This window comes from Bubalus bubalis, chromosome 5 (genome assembly GCF_019923935.1).
Source record: "Bubalus bubalis isolate 160015118507 breed Murrah chromosome 5, NDDB_SH_1, whole genome shotgun sequence".
In the NCBI taxonomy this organism is placed as follows: domain Eukaryota; kingdom Metazoa; phylum Chordata; class Mammalia; order Artiodactyla; family Bovidae; genus Bubalus; species Bubalus bubalis.
In genome coordinates, this window is record NC_059161.1 from 14,497,951 (window position 1) to 14,515,055 (window position 17,105).

General features: G+C 40.0%; 1 long non-coding RNA gene across 1 annotated transcript; it reads right to left on the reverse strand.

The window, feature by feature from the left end:
- Positions 1–4,352, reverse strand: LOC123333635. The gene is made up of 2 exons (XR_006551051.2): positions 4,260–4,352; positions 1–233 (listed from the first exon to the last, which is right to left on the reverse strand). It is a non-coding gene; the product is annotated as an uncharacterized LOC123333635 (long non-coding RNA).
- Positions 4,353–17,105: the final 12,753 nt, after the last annotated feature.

Consider the following 17,105-nt stretch of genomic DNA (forward strand, 5'->3'; position numbering starts at 1 on the left):
AACCTTTTCAAAAAGTCTTTATTGAAATTTCTGTCAAGAACTACCTTTGGTCCTTCCATGAGAGCATATGTATACACAACCAAAAGCCATTTTTTAAAAATATATTCCTAGCGGTTCAGAGGGGTATCAACATGAAGAATTCCAACTTTGATTTCAAAAATAAATAGTTGCCACCATTATAAGATGAAAGAGCTTCTTTTCTGTGATTCATAAAGTAGCTTCTGGAAGCAATTCTAAAAGAAGAAACCACAAAATTATTTTGAAAGAATATAGACTGAGGTTATAATTGATCCTTGGATATAATTTGAAAGAATATAGACTTTCAAAGTATACACTGGAGGATATAATCAACCAATGGGAAAACTTTAAAAAGCAGCAGATATAATTCTGGATGCTTGCAACTAAGGACAGTGGAGTTTTTACTTTATATTAAGTAACAACTTGTAGATCCTGCATTGAAAATTTTTGCACTGAAAACATCTGTCAATACATCAATAAAATATTTCTAAATTATTTATTGAGTACTCAATTATTATGCCATCTGGGACCTGCTTCAAGGGACAAGAGGTATGTATTGCCAAGAGAGTGAATCATGTCATTAATCAGATAGTCAAAGAACTAATCAGGAAACAATAATAGACATAGTTACACACATGCATCCAAGGAACTGAGCCTAAAGGTATAAAAAAGAGGAAATATAATATACTACTAGCATCTGTTAAAAATAGAAAGCTAAGATAGGGATGAAAAACAACAAAGAATTTCAGTTAATAATATGCTTTGTATGAATTAGCAATGTGGCCACCAAAACAGCAGATTAGCCAACATTAATGGGAGTATATATAGTACCTAGAAGCAAGAAATTGTACTTTAGTTTGATTGACCTTGAACCACAGCAGAGCTCATTAAAGAGAACTATAAATAAAGAGGATTGTGTTCAGCCGTGTGCAAGTAAGACAGCAGCAGTAGTAGTGTTAGTCACTTCGTCATGCCTGACTCTTTGTGACCCCATGGTCTGTAGCCTGCCAGGCTCCTCTGTCCTGGAATTCTCCAGGCAAGAATAGTGGAGTGGGTCGCCATTCCCTTCTCCAGGGGATCCTCCCAACCCGGTGATTGAAATTGAAGTCCGGTCCCCTGCATTGCAAGCAGATTCTTTAAAAATATGAGCCACCAGGGAAACCCAAACAAGACAATAAAGGGACTCAAAAATCAAGCCACGTTAGCCTGGATAAGGAGCAGAGAGAAGCAAATGATAGTAATACTGAGATATTTTAAAGATTGTCACATGGAAGGGAAATCTGATTTCTTCCCCATAATCCAGGAAGGTAAATATCAGTGATGAGTAGAAGTTGTCAGATTTAGATTTCAGACCAATATAAATCAGTTTTCCAAACATGCTTTGCAAGTTATGAGTGCCTCATCACTTAGAGGTATTCAAACACATTCAATAGGCATTCAAATATTGAAATCACTTCTATTAGCTAGCATATCCTTCCACTGACTAACACTGGTTAAACTAGTGCTTCTCAAACCAGAGTAACTGAATCCCCTGGGTGACTTAAAATGGAGATTCAAGACCTAACCTCAGAGTTTGATTCAGCAGACCTAGAAAGAGACCTAAGAATTAGCATTTTTAACAACTTCCCATTTGATACTGCTGATTGGGAGACTCACACTGAGAACTACTGAGTTAAATAAACACTTGGATACCTTAGAACTCTAGCCTCATATGACGGCTTGAATTAAGTGACTTTCCTTTCAATCCTACAGCAAGTATAAGACATACATAGTTAACTTATGTGACAAATCACAAGAGGAGTAGTAAAGGAAAGAGGAGGAAGAATGTTCTAAGCCAAGAACAACCTGAACAAAGTAAAAGTGTTGAAGTTGGTGAGATAAATTGTTGCATATGAACTGATTATTTCCCCCCAGTGTTTCATTCTCCTCTACCCCCTTCCCCCTCACCTCTTCCCTCATTCAGAGAGCAGGGCTGCTCTGCGTGTCTTGCCTTGGGAAAAGTAGACAGTGACAAAGAGAAAGGAGTTTCCTTGCGGTTTTTTGGCTTTTAAAAGTTCAGATTCTTCCCTGGGTCCAGTAGCTCAGACTGCACTCCCAGTGCCAAAGGCCCAGGTTCAATCCCTGGTCAGGGATCTAGATCCTACACGCCCCAGCTGAGAGTCCTGCATGCCACAATGAAGATTAAAGATATTGCATGCTGCAACTAAGACCCTGGCACAGTCAAATAAATAGATTTAAAAAAAAAAGTTCAGGCTCTTAAGAGAGGACAAAGGACATGGAGGAAAGAATTAGAATGCTAGACTATTCTCCAGGCTGAGGAAGGAGAGAGGTGAGGAAATACTGGACAGAGGACTTCAAGGAAATATGGACTGCCTATTTGATACCTTGGCTCACTTTAAATTCCTTTTTATAGAAGAAAACTTTGATTTTACTGAAAATGAGTTTGGTAACTCACCAGAAAAAAGGCTTGAAATGGAAGTTAAATTGTTAGAAAAGTCATATTATTTGCATACCTCATGTCCCAAGATAAATACCTGCCAAAGGAATACGGTGTGTGCTTAGATTGAAGAGCAGGCTAGCCTGACTGGGGAGAATGTGTTGGAAAGAAAATGAGAAATTAGGTTGGTTGAGCAAGGTGAGACCAGAATGCAGTGGACTTTGAATGATGGAAAGGAGCTTTGATTTAAAGCAGTGAGTTAAGCTCCTGTGCTTGAAGCCAAACTATTTGGCCTCTAGGGTCACCTTGAAGCCTGCTCAGACTTCTAGGGCCCCATCCTCAACCTTCTTTCCTACAACTTAAGGAGAAGCTGGCACTTTCAGCATTCTTCACTGGGATACCAACAAACCATCCTCAGAAGGACTCTTTGCTGACATTTAAACTGAAACAGAGATCTGATCTCATCTTTTTACCATTCAAGGACTAATCTTTCATTTTGAAATCTGGTAATGCTTCCCTGCAGAGAAGGCAATGGCACCCCACTCCAGTACTCTTGCCTGGAAAATCCCATGGATGGAGGAACCTGGTAGAGTGCAGTCCATGGGGTCACAAAGAGTCGGACACGACTGAGCGACTTCACTTTCACTTTCATGCATTGGAGAAGGAAATGGCAATCCATTCCAGTGTTCTTGCCTGGAGAATCCCAGGGACGGGGAAGCCTGGTGGCTGCCGTCCATGGGGTCGCACAGAGTCGGACACGACTGAAGCAACTTAGCAGCAGCAATGCTTCCCTGATGTGTTACAGAATTATTACAGTCAACTATTACCTAGCCATATTCATAAGAGTTAGTTATAAATTAGCCTACATATTTTTAAGTGGATGATCTTTTGGTTGATGACAGATGAATTTTATAGAGGGGTGATCTCACTGGAAATAAATGAATCTTATCTTCAAACAAACAACATGCATTATTTTTGTAGTTTCAAGGAAGTTTTCCCACTCATCAACTGGGTAATTCTCTAAACTATCCCAAAGATTTATTTGGATATTGGGTGGAAAAAATTCAGTTCTTTGAACTTAGTTTTCCACATGTACATACAAATACAAGTGTTCAAACTCAACAACAAAAAGGCAAGCAATCTGCTTTAAGTATAGCCAATGACTTGACCAGAAAGAAGACATACAAATGCCCAATAAGTTCATGGAAAGATGCTCAACATCATTAGTTATTAAGGAAAAGCAAATTAAAACCACATTGAGATACCATCTTACCTCCACTAAGATGGGTACTATCCAAAAATAAAGAAAATAACAAGTGTTGGCAAAGAAGTATAGAAATTGGAACCCACTGTGCTCTTAGTGAGAATTAAGTAAAATGGTGCAGCCAGTATAGATAACAGCAGAGCAATTCATCAAAAATAAATAGAAGTAGAATTGATATGATCCAGCAATTCTAGTTTGGGGTATATATCCAAAATAATTGAAACCAGCAACTTGACTAGGTTTTTGTATACTCATGTTCATAGCAGTATTATTCACAATAGCCAAAATGTGGAAGTAACTCATATTCATCAACAGATGAATAAATAACCAAAATGTAGAACATATATACATACAACGGAATAGTATTCAGTCTTTAAAAGGAAGGAAATTCTGACACATACTACCACATAGATGAATCTTAAGAACATTATGCTAATTAAAACATGCCAGTCACAAAAGGACAAATATTATATGATTTCATTCATATGAATTACTTAGAGCAGTCAAATTTATAGAGACAGGAGGTAGAATGGTGATTACCAGGGGCTGAAGAAAGGATGAAAAATTCTGGAGATGGACATGACAATGGCTCCACAACAATGTGAAGGCATTTTATGCCACTGAACTGTACACCTAAAAATGATTAAGATGTTAAAACACACACATTTTTTTTCACACACACATCTTTACTGGCAATTGTTTTTTTAGTGAGGTTGAGTATTGCATTTTGACTTTAGGGTGGTTAGATTTTTGCTTATTTTTTAATTGGAATTGCCATTTTGATATTAATTTTTGAGATGCAATTATATAATAAAGAGAAAGTGCATTATCATATTTTAAAAGTAAGTGCTTAATTTAGATGCTATTGTAGGCGGAGAGATTACTGAAAAAAAAATTGCAGACATTTACCAAAGGACTGCATCCCAAAATGTGAAGTAGATTTTACCAAAAGTCAAAATTTAGGAGTTTTAAAATCAGAGATCTTCAGTTTAAAAATCAGAGATTATCTTTCTTGCCTCTGGTTGTAATTTGGCATCATTTTATAAAGTGCTGGTTGATCTTGAAAGTGCTACATTTTATGGGTTTTCCCCCTAACAATGAGAAAACAATATTAATAGATTAATTATTCCACCAATGCAGATGTGTAAGAGTGGCTTGTTTTATAGGATATTCGGTGAGGTGACTTCCATCTCACGACGCCGGTCCTATAACTAGTATCTACTTAATAAAAATGACTTTATCTTTTGCCTTGCCCTCTGTGTATGGAACATTTATCTGGTTTCCTGAAAGGAAGCTAAAACTGTTATTCTGAGAATTGCTGCCCATTCACTTGGCAATTGTAAAGAGGGAGAAAGGCCGAAGGAGAGGGTGAGAGGGAGGCCTGGAGGGAGGCAAGCTTAAAAAAGAGTTAAACAGGATAAATAATTGGAAGAGGTCCATTTCTACAATTTTGACTTAAACACTGAACTTTTAAAACAATACAGAACATTTTTGTAGGAGCTAGAAATTAGGGTCTGTGCAGTAAGAGGGTAAAGAGTTTAGGAGCTGGCAATGTAAGATCAAGCCCAGAAAAACAGTGGCCTTTCCATGTTCCTGAAATAAATTGCAAGCCAAACCGGATTCTTGACCAGGTACTTTAAGCCAAGTAAAGCATGGCAGTGTACTTGGAGTCCTGCACCCCGTGTGGACCTCTGACAAGGCCAGGGCACAGCACTTTCCCCCAAATGATCTTAGACTCATAGGAGTGACCCATGCAACCTTCTGTCAACAAACAGAGCTGTGAAAATAGCTTGGCCTTTATGTCCACTGGCCCACGTCCTCGAAAAAGTCAACGTGGAAAGCAAGCAAGCTGCATGCCAAAAAAATTAAGTAACAGACTTTTGACACACTTCATGACTTTCCATATTCCAAGGGTTTTCAAGAGAGGACTCTATCCTTGTTCACAAAATGACTATTCATTGTTTTCCAACAATACAAGATCATTTAAAAAATATGTTAGTTTAATGGAATATTTATAATCTTTAATACATGTAATGACATGGAAAGATATTTGACATATTGTCAAGTGAAAAAGAATTGTGACAAACCACTGGAAATTGTTAATTATATCCTTTTGAAAAGGAGACACTATGACTCTCATAAGATAAAATATACATTTGTCAAAGGTTTTGGGGCTTCCCTGGTGGCTTAGATGGTAAAGCGTCTGCCTGCAATGCAGGAGACCTGGGTTCGATTCCTGGGTCGGGAAGATCCCCTGGAGAAGGAAATGGCAATCCACTCCAGCACGCTTGCCTGGAAAATCCCACGGACGGAGGAGCCTGATAGGCTACAGTCCAAGGGGTTGCAAAGAGTCAGACACGACTGAGAGACTTTACTTTCACTTTATTTAACTTATTGAATAAGGACACTAGGCAAGTGTTTCAACCAATGCAGTGGAGAAATTAGAGAACTACACATTTACACGGGGTGAATGAACACGGAAATAAATTTATAAATAGGCACAAAACTGGCTTTTTCCAAAGTGATGGGTAGTGGGGGTGAGAGTGGTCTTCTCCATTGTACAGAAGTCATTTGTGAGTCTACAGAGAAAAATTAGCTGTGTTTGCAACAATTTGTCAGTTATCTGCCAACTATAGGGTTAAAAAAATCCTAATCAAAGACAAAGGTTCATATAGCAGTGTTTCTCAATATTTTTCATTATTATTTTCCTAAGAAGACACTTAAGACATTTTTTACCTAACCCTGTGTGTGAGTGTGTGAAGTTGTTCAGTCGTGTCCAACTCTTTGCGACCCCGTGGACTCTAAGACGCCAGGCTCCTCTGTCCATGGGATTCTCCAGGCAAGAATACTGGAGTGGGTTGCCATTTCCTTACCTAACCCTTATTTCCCCCAAAATAAATGCTAAAGAATAAGATATTGTTGGTACAGCTGATCTTTGGAGGGTGACAAACCATCGTAAAAGCTGAGAGGCTTTGTTTTTGCTTTTATCACCCTAAAGAATCAGTATTTGCCCCCTTTGGGGCAATTAAATATCATGCTCTGGGACAGACAATCCCCAGAGGCTTCAAGATTTGAAAGGATATTTAGTAATATCCTTGCTGCTTCTGCTGCTGCTAAGTCGCTTCAGTCGTGTCCGACTCTGTGCGACCCCATAGGCGGCAGCCCACCAGGCTCCCCCATCCCTGGGATTCTCCAGACAAGAACACTGGAGTGGGTTGCCATTTCCTTCTCCAATGCATGAAAGTGAAAAGTGAAGGTGAAGTCACTCAGTGTCCGACTCTTAGCGACCCCATGGACTGCAGCCTACCAGGCTCCTCATCCATGGGATTTTGAGTACTGGAGTGGGTTGCCATTGCCTTCTCCGAGTAATATCCTTAGGATGTCATTTTTTTTTTCACTTTTTCTTCTGTATTGGGGTATATCTGATTAACAGTGTTAAGATAGTTTCAGGGGAACAGCAAAGAGATTCAGTGAAACATATACATGTATCCATTCTCCCCCAAATTCCCCTCCCACCTTAGGATGTCATTTTTAAAAACCAGTGTATATATGTTATCAGCTTCCCAGTTGGCCCTAGTGGTAAAGAATCCACCTGCCAATGTAGGAGATACAGGAGAGGCAGGATCCATCCCTGGGTGAGAAAGGTTCCTGGAGAAGGGAATGGCAACCCACTCTAGTATTCTTGCCTGGAAAATTCCATGGACAGAGGAGCCTGGCAGGCTACAGTTCATGGGGAGTAGAGAGTCAAACACAACTGAATGATTAAGCACATATATATGTTATATATTACACATATTACCTTACATATTACATATGGACTTAAAGGATGGTGCATACAGAAGTCAGCAAACTATAGCCTGCAGGCCAAATCCAGCCAGCCTGTTTCTGTAAATAAATTTGACTGGAACACAGCCACACACATTTACTACGGTAGTCTTATCTTCTATAGCTTACAGCTGCTTTCACACCACAACAGCAGAGCTGAGCAGTTGAAACAGAGATCACAAGGCCCAAGACTCCTCAAATATTTACTATTTGTCTGTTTACAGAAAATGTCTGCCGCCCTTTGGGTCACACTAAACTGCTGATAGTAATTATCTCTGCTTAACAGGATAATAAGAGTTTTCTTTCAAAGAAATCTGTATTTCCTATAAATGTTTTACTTACTGATGGAATAAAACTTTAAAAAATTTACTACCTATCAATTGTGTACAAAGTACTCAAATAAAAGTAGAAGGTGTGGTTCTCACCTTTGAAAAAGCTTCTAATCTACTGGAGAAACAACAAGGTCCTACCTATTACACAGGGAACTATAACCAACCTCCTGGGATAAACTATAATAGAAGAGTATTTTTAAAAAGAATGCATATGTCAGTAAAACAGTCACTTTGCTGTACAGCAGATTAGTACAACATTGTAAATCAACTACACTTCAATTTTTAAAAAGCTGTTAATCTAATGTTGCTGAGATAAACTGATGGGTTTTCTACTGAAATAAGCCAAAAATAGAAGTAGATAGGGATAGCTATAAGGGGAAAAGGTAACATTAATAAATATGAATTGGGTCAATGTAAATTTTTAAGTTAGATTTTGACCTTCAGAGCCTTAATTATTAAAGGCAAAGCAGATTTAATAGTTCACTGTGACTGGGGTGTTTACTTCAAATCATTATAAAAATAAAAGTACATGCTTGCTATAAATCTCTAGAGAACATTATCCCTCCACTGATTGTATTTTTAATTGGAGGATAAGATACCAAGGGAACATTTCATGCAAAGATGGGCACAATAAAGGACAGAGATGGTATGGACCTAACAGAAGCAGAAGATATTAAGAAGAGGTGGCAATAATACATAGAAGAACTGTACAAAAAAGATCTTCATGACCCAGGTAACCACAATGATGTGATCAGTCACCTAGAGCCAGACATCCTGGAATTCAAAGTCAAGTGGGCCTTAGGAAGCATCACTGCAAATAAAGCTAGTGGAGGTGATGGAATTCCAGTTGAGCTATTTCAAATCCTAAAAGATGATGCTGTGAAAGTGCTGCACTCAATATGCCAGCAAATTTGGAAAACTCAGCAGTGGCCACAGGACTGGAAAAGGTCAGTTTTCATTCCAATCCCAAAGAAAGGTAATGCCAAAGAATGTGCAAACTACCACACAACTGCACTCATCTCACACGCTAGCAAAATAATACTCATAATTCTCCAAGCTAGGCTTCAATAGTATGTGAACCAAGAACTTGCAGATGTTCAAGGTGGATTTAGAAAAGGCAGTGGAACCACAGATCAAGTTGCCAACATCTGTTGGATCATAGGAAAAGCAAGAGAATTCCAGAAAAACATCTACTTCTGCTTCATTCATTCTAAAGCTTTTGACTTTATGGATCACAATAAACTGTGGAAAATTCTGAAAGAGATGGGAATACCAGACCACCTGACCTGCCTCCTGAGAAATCTGTACGCAGGTCAAGAAGCAACTTAGAAACAAACATGGAACAACGGACTGGTTCCAAATAGGAAAAGGAGTACGTCAAGGTTGTATATTGTCACCCTTCTTATTTAACTTAAATGCAGAGTACATCATGAGAAATGCTGGGCTGGATGAAGCACAAGCTGGAATCAAGATTGCCGGGAGAAATATAAATAACCTCAGATATGCAGATGACACCATCCTTATAAGCTGAAAGTGGAGGAACCAAAAGCCTCTTGATGAAAGTGAAAGAGAGTGAAAAAGTTGGCTTAAAACTCAATATTCAAAAAACAAAGATCATGGTATCTGGTCCCATCACTTCATGGCAAATAGATGGGGAAACAATGGAAACAATGAGAGACTTTATTTTCTCAGGCTCCAAAATCACTGCAAATGGTGACTGCATGAAATTAGAAGATGCTTGTTCCTTGGAAGAAACGTTATGACCAACCTAGACAGCGTATTAAAAAGCAGAGACACTACTTTGCCAACATAGGTCCGTCTAGCCAAAGCTATGGTTTTTCCAGTAGTCATGTATGGATGTGAGAGTTGGACCATAAAGAAATCTGAGTGCCCAAGAATTGATGCTTTTGAACTGTGGTGTTGGAGAAGACTCTTGAGAGTCCCTTGGACTTCAAGGAGATCCAATCAGTCCACCCTAAAGTAAATTAGTTCTGAATATTCATTGGAAGGACTGATGCTGAATCTGGGGCTCCAATACTTTGGCCACCTTGATACAAAGGACTCACTCATTGGAAAAGACCCTGATGCTGGGAAAGATGGAAGGCAGGAGGAGAAGGGGATGACAGAGAATGAGATGGTTGGATGGCATCACTAACTCAGTAGACGTGAGTTTGAGTAAGCTCCGGGAGTTGGTGATGGACAGGGAAGCCTGGCATGCTGCAGTCCATGCAGTTGCAAAGAGTCAGACATAACTGACTGAACTGAACTAAATTACTTTACAGTGTTGTGTTGGTTTCTTCTGTACAACAATATGAATCAGCTATAGGTATACATATATCCCCTCCCTCTTAAGCCTCCCTCCCACGCCCACCCCCAATCCCAACCCTCTAGGTCATCACAGAGCATCAAGCTGAACTTGCTGTGCTATACAGCAGCTTCCCACTAGCGATCTATTTTACAGTCGATAGTGTATATATGTCAGTGCTACTCTTGTCAATTCATCCCACCCTCTTCTTCCCCCACTGTGTCCTTAAATTTGTTCTCTATGTCAGTGTCTCTATTTCTGCCCTGCAAATAAGTTCACTAAAGTCATGAAATTCAAAGTTATCTTAAAAGCCACTGTGAGAAGATATATGATGTTTCAGAACTTAAGCTGCCCTGATTCACATAAATCGCTAATCTTTTCCTGTCAAAGTTTCAGGATACTGTAACTTATCAGAGCACCCCAAGGTAATGTGTGCCATTCCATTCAGTTCATTCTTTCCAGGTTCCAGAAACTTTCTCAGGGACCTTATCCTTGAAGGGATCTCTTTAATACTTGAATGATATCTTAGTTTCCTTAGAAGCTGTTCTTGGTAATATAGGACTCTTTAATACCTAAAACCATTAACAGCCCCCCCAAATGATTTTTCTCACTGCTCAATTCTAAGAATTTGAGAATAGGGCCCCTCCAATCTAGTATGCTTATAGAACAAGAATTTTACTTACTGGCAAAATAAATAGGTAGGTAAATTCAGAAGTCTTTGGGGGAAAATAATTTTTTGGGTTCAAAATTTTCTAGGAAGTAGCTCTTAAGATCACTAGTATTAAATCTAAATTAATTCAAAATCATTTGAATCCCTAACATAGTAGCCTTTTCCAGTCAAGTTGTCATGATACACTAACATGTTCCAATGAAGTATGAGGTATGTTTCCAGCAGTCTATCACTGATAAAGGTTAAAGTACTGAAGTTTGCAAATTATTCAGTTTTTCAGAAATTAAAACTGATGCAAGGTGATCTCAATAACAACCACTCTCACTCACCTGCCTTCTAATACATGTTAATATATGAGCAAGAGAGAAGATACTGAGGCCAGTGACATGGGCATTCCCATCAGAGGTGTCTGGCTTATGAACAGTGTTAGTCATTTGTACCATGGTGTAAAAATGTGACTTAAACTTGTAGTTGAAAAGAGAGAATCAACGGGGGAAAAGAAAAAAGGGAGGAGGAGGAGGACCAAAGGAAGTGGGAAAGGAGAAGAGAAATAATTTGAGGAATAAGAAAGGAGGAGGAGAGTTCAAAAGAAACAAAGAATAATCAGAGAACAGGAGAACTGCCTCATGGAAACGAAGAGGGCAAAGTCTCAAAAAAGGGGGTGTGGTGAGCAGTGTCAATTGCTGCTGATAAATTAAATTCCTGGTGATGGTGAGGCAACGAAATGTCCCTGAAAACCTCAGTAAGGGCAGAAAACTGACATTAAAGCTGGAACGGAAGCAAAAGAGAGGAAATAGAAGAACATCTAGATGCTACTTATTGATGTTTGGCCCTGCTGGGAAAGAGAAAGATAGGTTGGTAGGGCCCTGGGTAGAGCCCAACACTTCTAAGGATTGGAGAGACCTTAACTTGTGTGTGGGCTTCCCTTGTGGCTCAGCAGTAAAGAATCTGCCAGCAGTGCAGGAGATGCCAGTTTGATCCCTGGCATCAAACTGGGTCAGGAAGATCCCCTGGAGGAGGGCATGGCAATCCACTCCAGTATTCTTGCCTAAAAAAATCGTACAGACAGAGGGGCCTGGCAGGCTATGGTCCATGGGGTTGCAAAGAGCTGGACATGACTGAAGGGACTTAGCACACACACATGAACATGTGCATGTGCTCCAAACCATAAAGAGGAAGCAGTTGAAAATGTCAGAGAGAGAGGAAGTAATCAATACAACTAGGTTCTATTCCTAAAAAGGACAGCGTGGGTAGGATCATGATTGAGGATTGGTTTTGGACAGGAAGAGGCATTCTCTTCCTCATAAACCAGAGGAGAGGAGGTAAGTGTGAGTGCATGTGGAGGTCAGCAAAATGTGGACAGAAAGCCAAAAGGCTTCACACCCTGCTTTCCCAGCCCTGCTTTCTCCTTACAGGAGGGTCATGATCATCCCCTAAGAAGGGAGGGGTCAGGGTGCAACATGATGGCTGTTGTAGAAAATGCTGGAGGACGATGAAAGGAAACGGGTAAAATCATTGCTCAGTAGGCCTGAGGCTGTGAGGGGAGAAGCTGAAAATAAGTGGGTCGCAGGCAGAGCCTTAGGGAATGCACACATTTTCCAGGAGAAAGGAAGCAGGAACCAGTAAAGACATAGAGAAGGCTTTGCCGCAGACGTGGGAAGGAAATAATATTGTCACGGAAGCCATGGTGAGGAACATTTAAAAGACAAGACAGAGAAAAGGTGGAGTTGATCCACAGAATCTAAAACTACAAAGAGCTTTGGACTCTAAGTACGAGAAAAATATACTGGATTTGGCACTAAGAAAGTCATTCGTAACTAAGAGCTTTTCTATAATGATAAAGATTAAACAGATTTCACGGAGTGGTAGTAAGGAGTTGAAGGCTGTCACGGGAACATTTTTGTTACCTTTTTAAGAATTTTGGAAATTAATAAAGGGCTCTGCAGGTGGTCTACTGGTTAGGAATCCATCTTGCAATGCAGGGACACCGGTTCCATCCCTGGTCCAGGAGGCCCCACATGCCTTGGGGCAACTAAGCCTGTGAGCCACAACTACTGAGTCCATGCTCTAGAGCCTGGCCTTACAAGAGAAGCCACCCCATGAGAAGTCCACGCCCCACAATTAGAGAGTAACCCCTGCTCACCACAAGCAGAGAAGGCCAGCGTGCATCAATGAAGACCCAGCACAGCCAAAAATAAAATTTTTAAAAATTACTTAAAAGCAGAAATTAATAAGGTGTGAGATAAGAGGGAACAGTTTGAGGAGATGGTAGTGTTGGGGCACTTATATATGAGAGAAAACTGAACATGTATGTTTATGTTTGGGTATGTGTGTGTGTGTTGAGTGCCATCGTAGCTGAACAGCTCAACTATCCTATAGGATTATTGTAGGAATGAAATAAAGCACCGTTTGAACTGAAAAGTACCATATTAATATTAGATATTCTTTTCATCATATACAAATTCTTAGTTTTTGAATGTGAGAAACATTATTCTTATATTTCCTACTATTCAAAATTCCATGAGTGTTTTATATGAATGCAGTAATGAATCAATAAGCTCTATCTTCAGGCTTCTCTCTTTGTAGCCCTAAAATTCTCGACAGCCCTGAAAGATGAACTCTCCGGAGAGTTTGAAACCAGCAGTTGCCATCTCAGAAGCTGAACAGAGGAAAATGGGGAAATTGTGTTAAACTGATTTTTGTGGTTCTTAAACACCTGCAGATTATGGGAACAAAATACTGACTTTGGGGATTCACTTGACTTTCCCTTTCTGCATTAGGATCTGTTACTCACTTAGTGAAACATATTTCTGCTGGGCAAGACCAAGGTAAGGCTTAGGTCAAGTTATAAACCCAAGTCTTTTATCACACTCTGACAGCAGGAAAAATCGCGTCTGGAAAATGTCATTATCAGGAAAAAAACAGTGTGTTTTGCTTTAGGCTTTTTGGCTTGAGGTTTTGTTCACATTTGAAAAACCACTGAGGAGTAAAAAAGTTTGTAGCTAATAGCCAGTAAAGTAATTACACTGTGGATAGGCCAAAACCATTTAAATCCATTAATTAGAAGGATTGCATTACCCTCTATGATTTTGCCCCCACATTTTTGTAAGAGCAGATTCTCAAATTCTTGATCTGAAATCAGTGGGCCTTCAGAACAGGGCAATCATCCTATTTTGCTGCTGGTTTAAATACTTGGGAGCAAGTAAGTGAACTTAACTGAATTTCAATTTATTCATATATGAAACCGGAGAAGACAATGGCATCCCACTCCAGTACTTTTGCCTGGAAAATCCCATGGATGGAGGAACCTGGTGGGCTACAGTCCATGGGGTCGCTAGAGTCGGACACGACTGAAGTGACTTAGCAGCAGCAGCATATATAAAACATAGATAGTAAGAATCATCTCATAAATCTGAACATTCACACTCTTCTTGGGCACAACAGGCAATGGACACTTTCCCCTCATCTTCATAGAGCTTTGTATATTCAAAAAGCAGTATTACTAAAATAGCATTTCCATCTCTTAAGCACTGGAAAACCTAGGTACTTTAGCTGCGGATTTGAAACAGAGAATCTGTGGAAAATCTGAAATTACAATCCAGACCGTGGAAAGGTGAAATGGGATACACAACAGTCATTAATGTTTGTCACTTGAGGTGAAGGTAGGGACAAGGTAGGAGCTGGAAGATTTGAACATTATTTCATTGCATATGTCATTACCCTGAAAATGTGTTACAAGCATTTGAAGGGTTTCTCTAAATATTTTTAAATAAGTTTAAATAGTCTGTATTCAAAGTACTCTTTTTGGTACAAATTAATATATAGTTGGTTAAGTCTACATTTTAGGAAACATAAGTGAAGATGACTTTATATAAACCTATATTACTTTATGAGGCAGCCTCAAATTGGAAAACTTTTATAAAACTACCAAATGGAATTACTTGGCTATTACATATTTCTTCACATCTAGTGAATTTCCTGGGCTGTCACCAAGAAGTCTGGTCTGAGGGAAAAGATGCTTAGTAAGGAACAAGGACAATCGTTTATGCCAGTCTTACATAAAAATCACATTGGTAGCAAGTCTTCCAAGCCTGCCCCGTCACATGCTTCTGTCTGCTCAAGACACGAATGGTGCAGTAAGCTGCTGGAAGAGGAATGAGTCACGGGCAAGACCTGCCACCCGCGTTATCCTTAAGGTAAACGCATGTCATGAGACAAGGCCACAGAGGCCGAAAATAGTCTGAGCCTGTCACTTAGCGCCCAAAATAATTACTCAAGAAATAGCTCTCTCTAAAGGGACAAATTACCCCATCAGCATAAAATGACACTGTCATGAAATTGTTGGATAATGTCTTTTGAAAAAATTTCCTGGTGATCACCCTGACATGAAAATTATAAATTAAAATTATATTAGCTAAAGGAAACCAAGAAGTGATTTCTAAAATCTCTTCTCAGTTCTAGTCTAGGTTTGAAGTCACTATGCAGAAAGACCACAGCAGGAGCTGGTCAAGAGAATCTATGGGAACCAACTGCCAGGAAAACCAAAAAACAAGTACAGCAAGTCTTCTGCATACAAACAAGCTCCATTCTGAGAGCACGTTTGTAAGTCCAATTTGTTCATAAGTTCAACAAAGTTAGCCTAGGTACCCAACTAGCAAAGAGGGCTATATGGTACTATATTGAAATAAGTTTATAATACTTTTCATACAAATACATAACAAACACAAAAATAAAACATTTTTAATCTTACAGTGCAGTACCACCTACATCACTGCTGCTTTTACACTTGCTTCCAGCCATCCTGGGCTTGGAATAAAAGGTACCGTATTACTATACTCTACATAGTACTGTACAGGAAAGTACACAAAACCACAGCCATCAAAGAGGCACCACGCACGTGACAATGTGTGCGAGACACGTGAACTAACCTACATGAATGGACATGTGAATGCAGGTTCGCATCTTTGAAAGTTCATAACTTGAAGGTTCATACGTAGGGGACTTAATGTCCCTTAGAAAGGCCAGACTACAAGCTTCCCATGGGGAGAGATCAGGAGGAGCAGCCCCACAGGCCAAGTACACATGCCCGCTGGGGACCCATCCTGTCTCAGAGCACATAAAAGGGATGGCAGAACACCAAACTTTAAACATCGGTCAGGACCAACTAAAGCTCACGTTTGTCAGGTGTATCCGTTTCCTCGAGCTGCCGTAACAAATGACCACAAACTGGATGGCTGAAAGCAGCAGAAACGAATTGCCTCATAGTTCTGGGGCCCAGAAGTCTGGAACTAAGGTAGCAGGAGGGTCGGCTCCTTCTGGAGGGCCCGAGGGAATCTGTTCAAGGCCTCTATCCTGGCCTCTGGATGTCACCAGCGATCCTTGGTGTGGCTTGGACTGTGGATGTTTCACTCTGATCCCTGCCTCCACTGCCTCATGGTGTTTTCTCCCTTGTCTGCGCCCGAGTCCAAGTCTCCCTTTTCTTACCATTACCTTCCACCCCAACCCAGGATGACATCATCTTAACTTGACTACATCTGAATAATCACTATTTCTAAGTAAGAATATGTTCACAGGAACTGGGGGACTTGAACCTGTATTTGGGTACCCAACTCCACCCACAACACCAGGTCTTTCAGAAGCGATCTGGTCATCCATGACCAGTACGATCTGGGACTTTGAGGCACAATGTGAGGAAAACATAGAATGTTAAAGCTACCTTAGAAATCACCAAACCAGTGCTAGTCATCAAGTCATGCCCAACTCTTTGCAACCCTAGGCTCCTCTGTCCATGGGATTCTCCAGGCAAGAATACTGGAATGAGTAGCTATTCCCTTCTCCAGGAGATCTTCCCAACCCAGGGAATGAACCCCAGTCTCTTGCATTGCAGGCAGATTCTTTACCATCTAAGCCACCATGGAAGCCCAAACCAGACCTTCTGGTTTTATGGATGATTAACAGGTCTCTCAAAAGCAGCAATTTGCAACCAACCAAATGCAGTTTTGAGACTTAGGGTACAATCTGTTGTGAATAAGGCAGTAAACTTTAATAAACACAAAGTGCTAAGGAGTTAGGATGATTCACCTTTTTTATACACAAGAATCAATTAAAGTCTGTGCCCATAATCATCTCAAATTCACTTGCACTTCTTCTCTTGGAGAGAAACTGGGGTGAATACAGAGAAGATAGAGCAAGAGGCTCTTAGAGTTGTCCATAACCTACAATCCATCTCACCTCTGTCTCCAAGAAAGTATGTC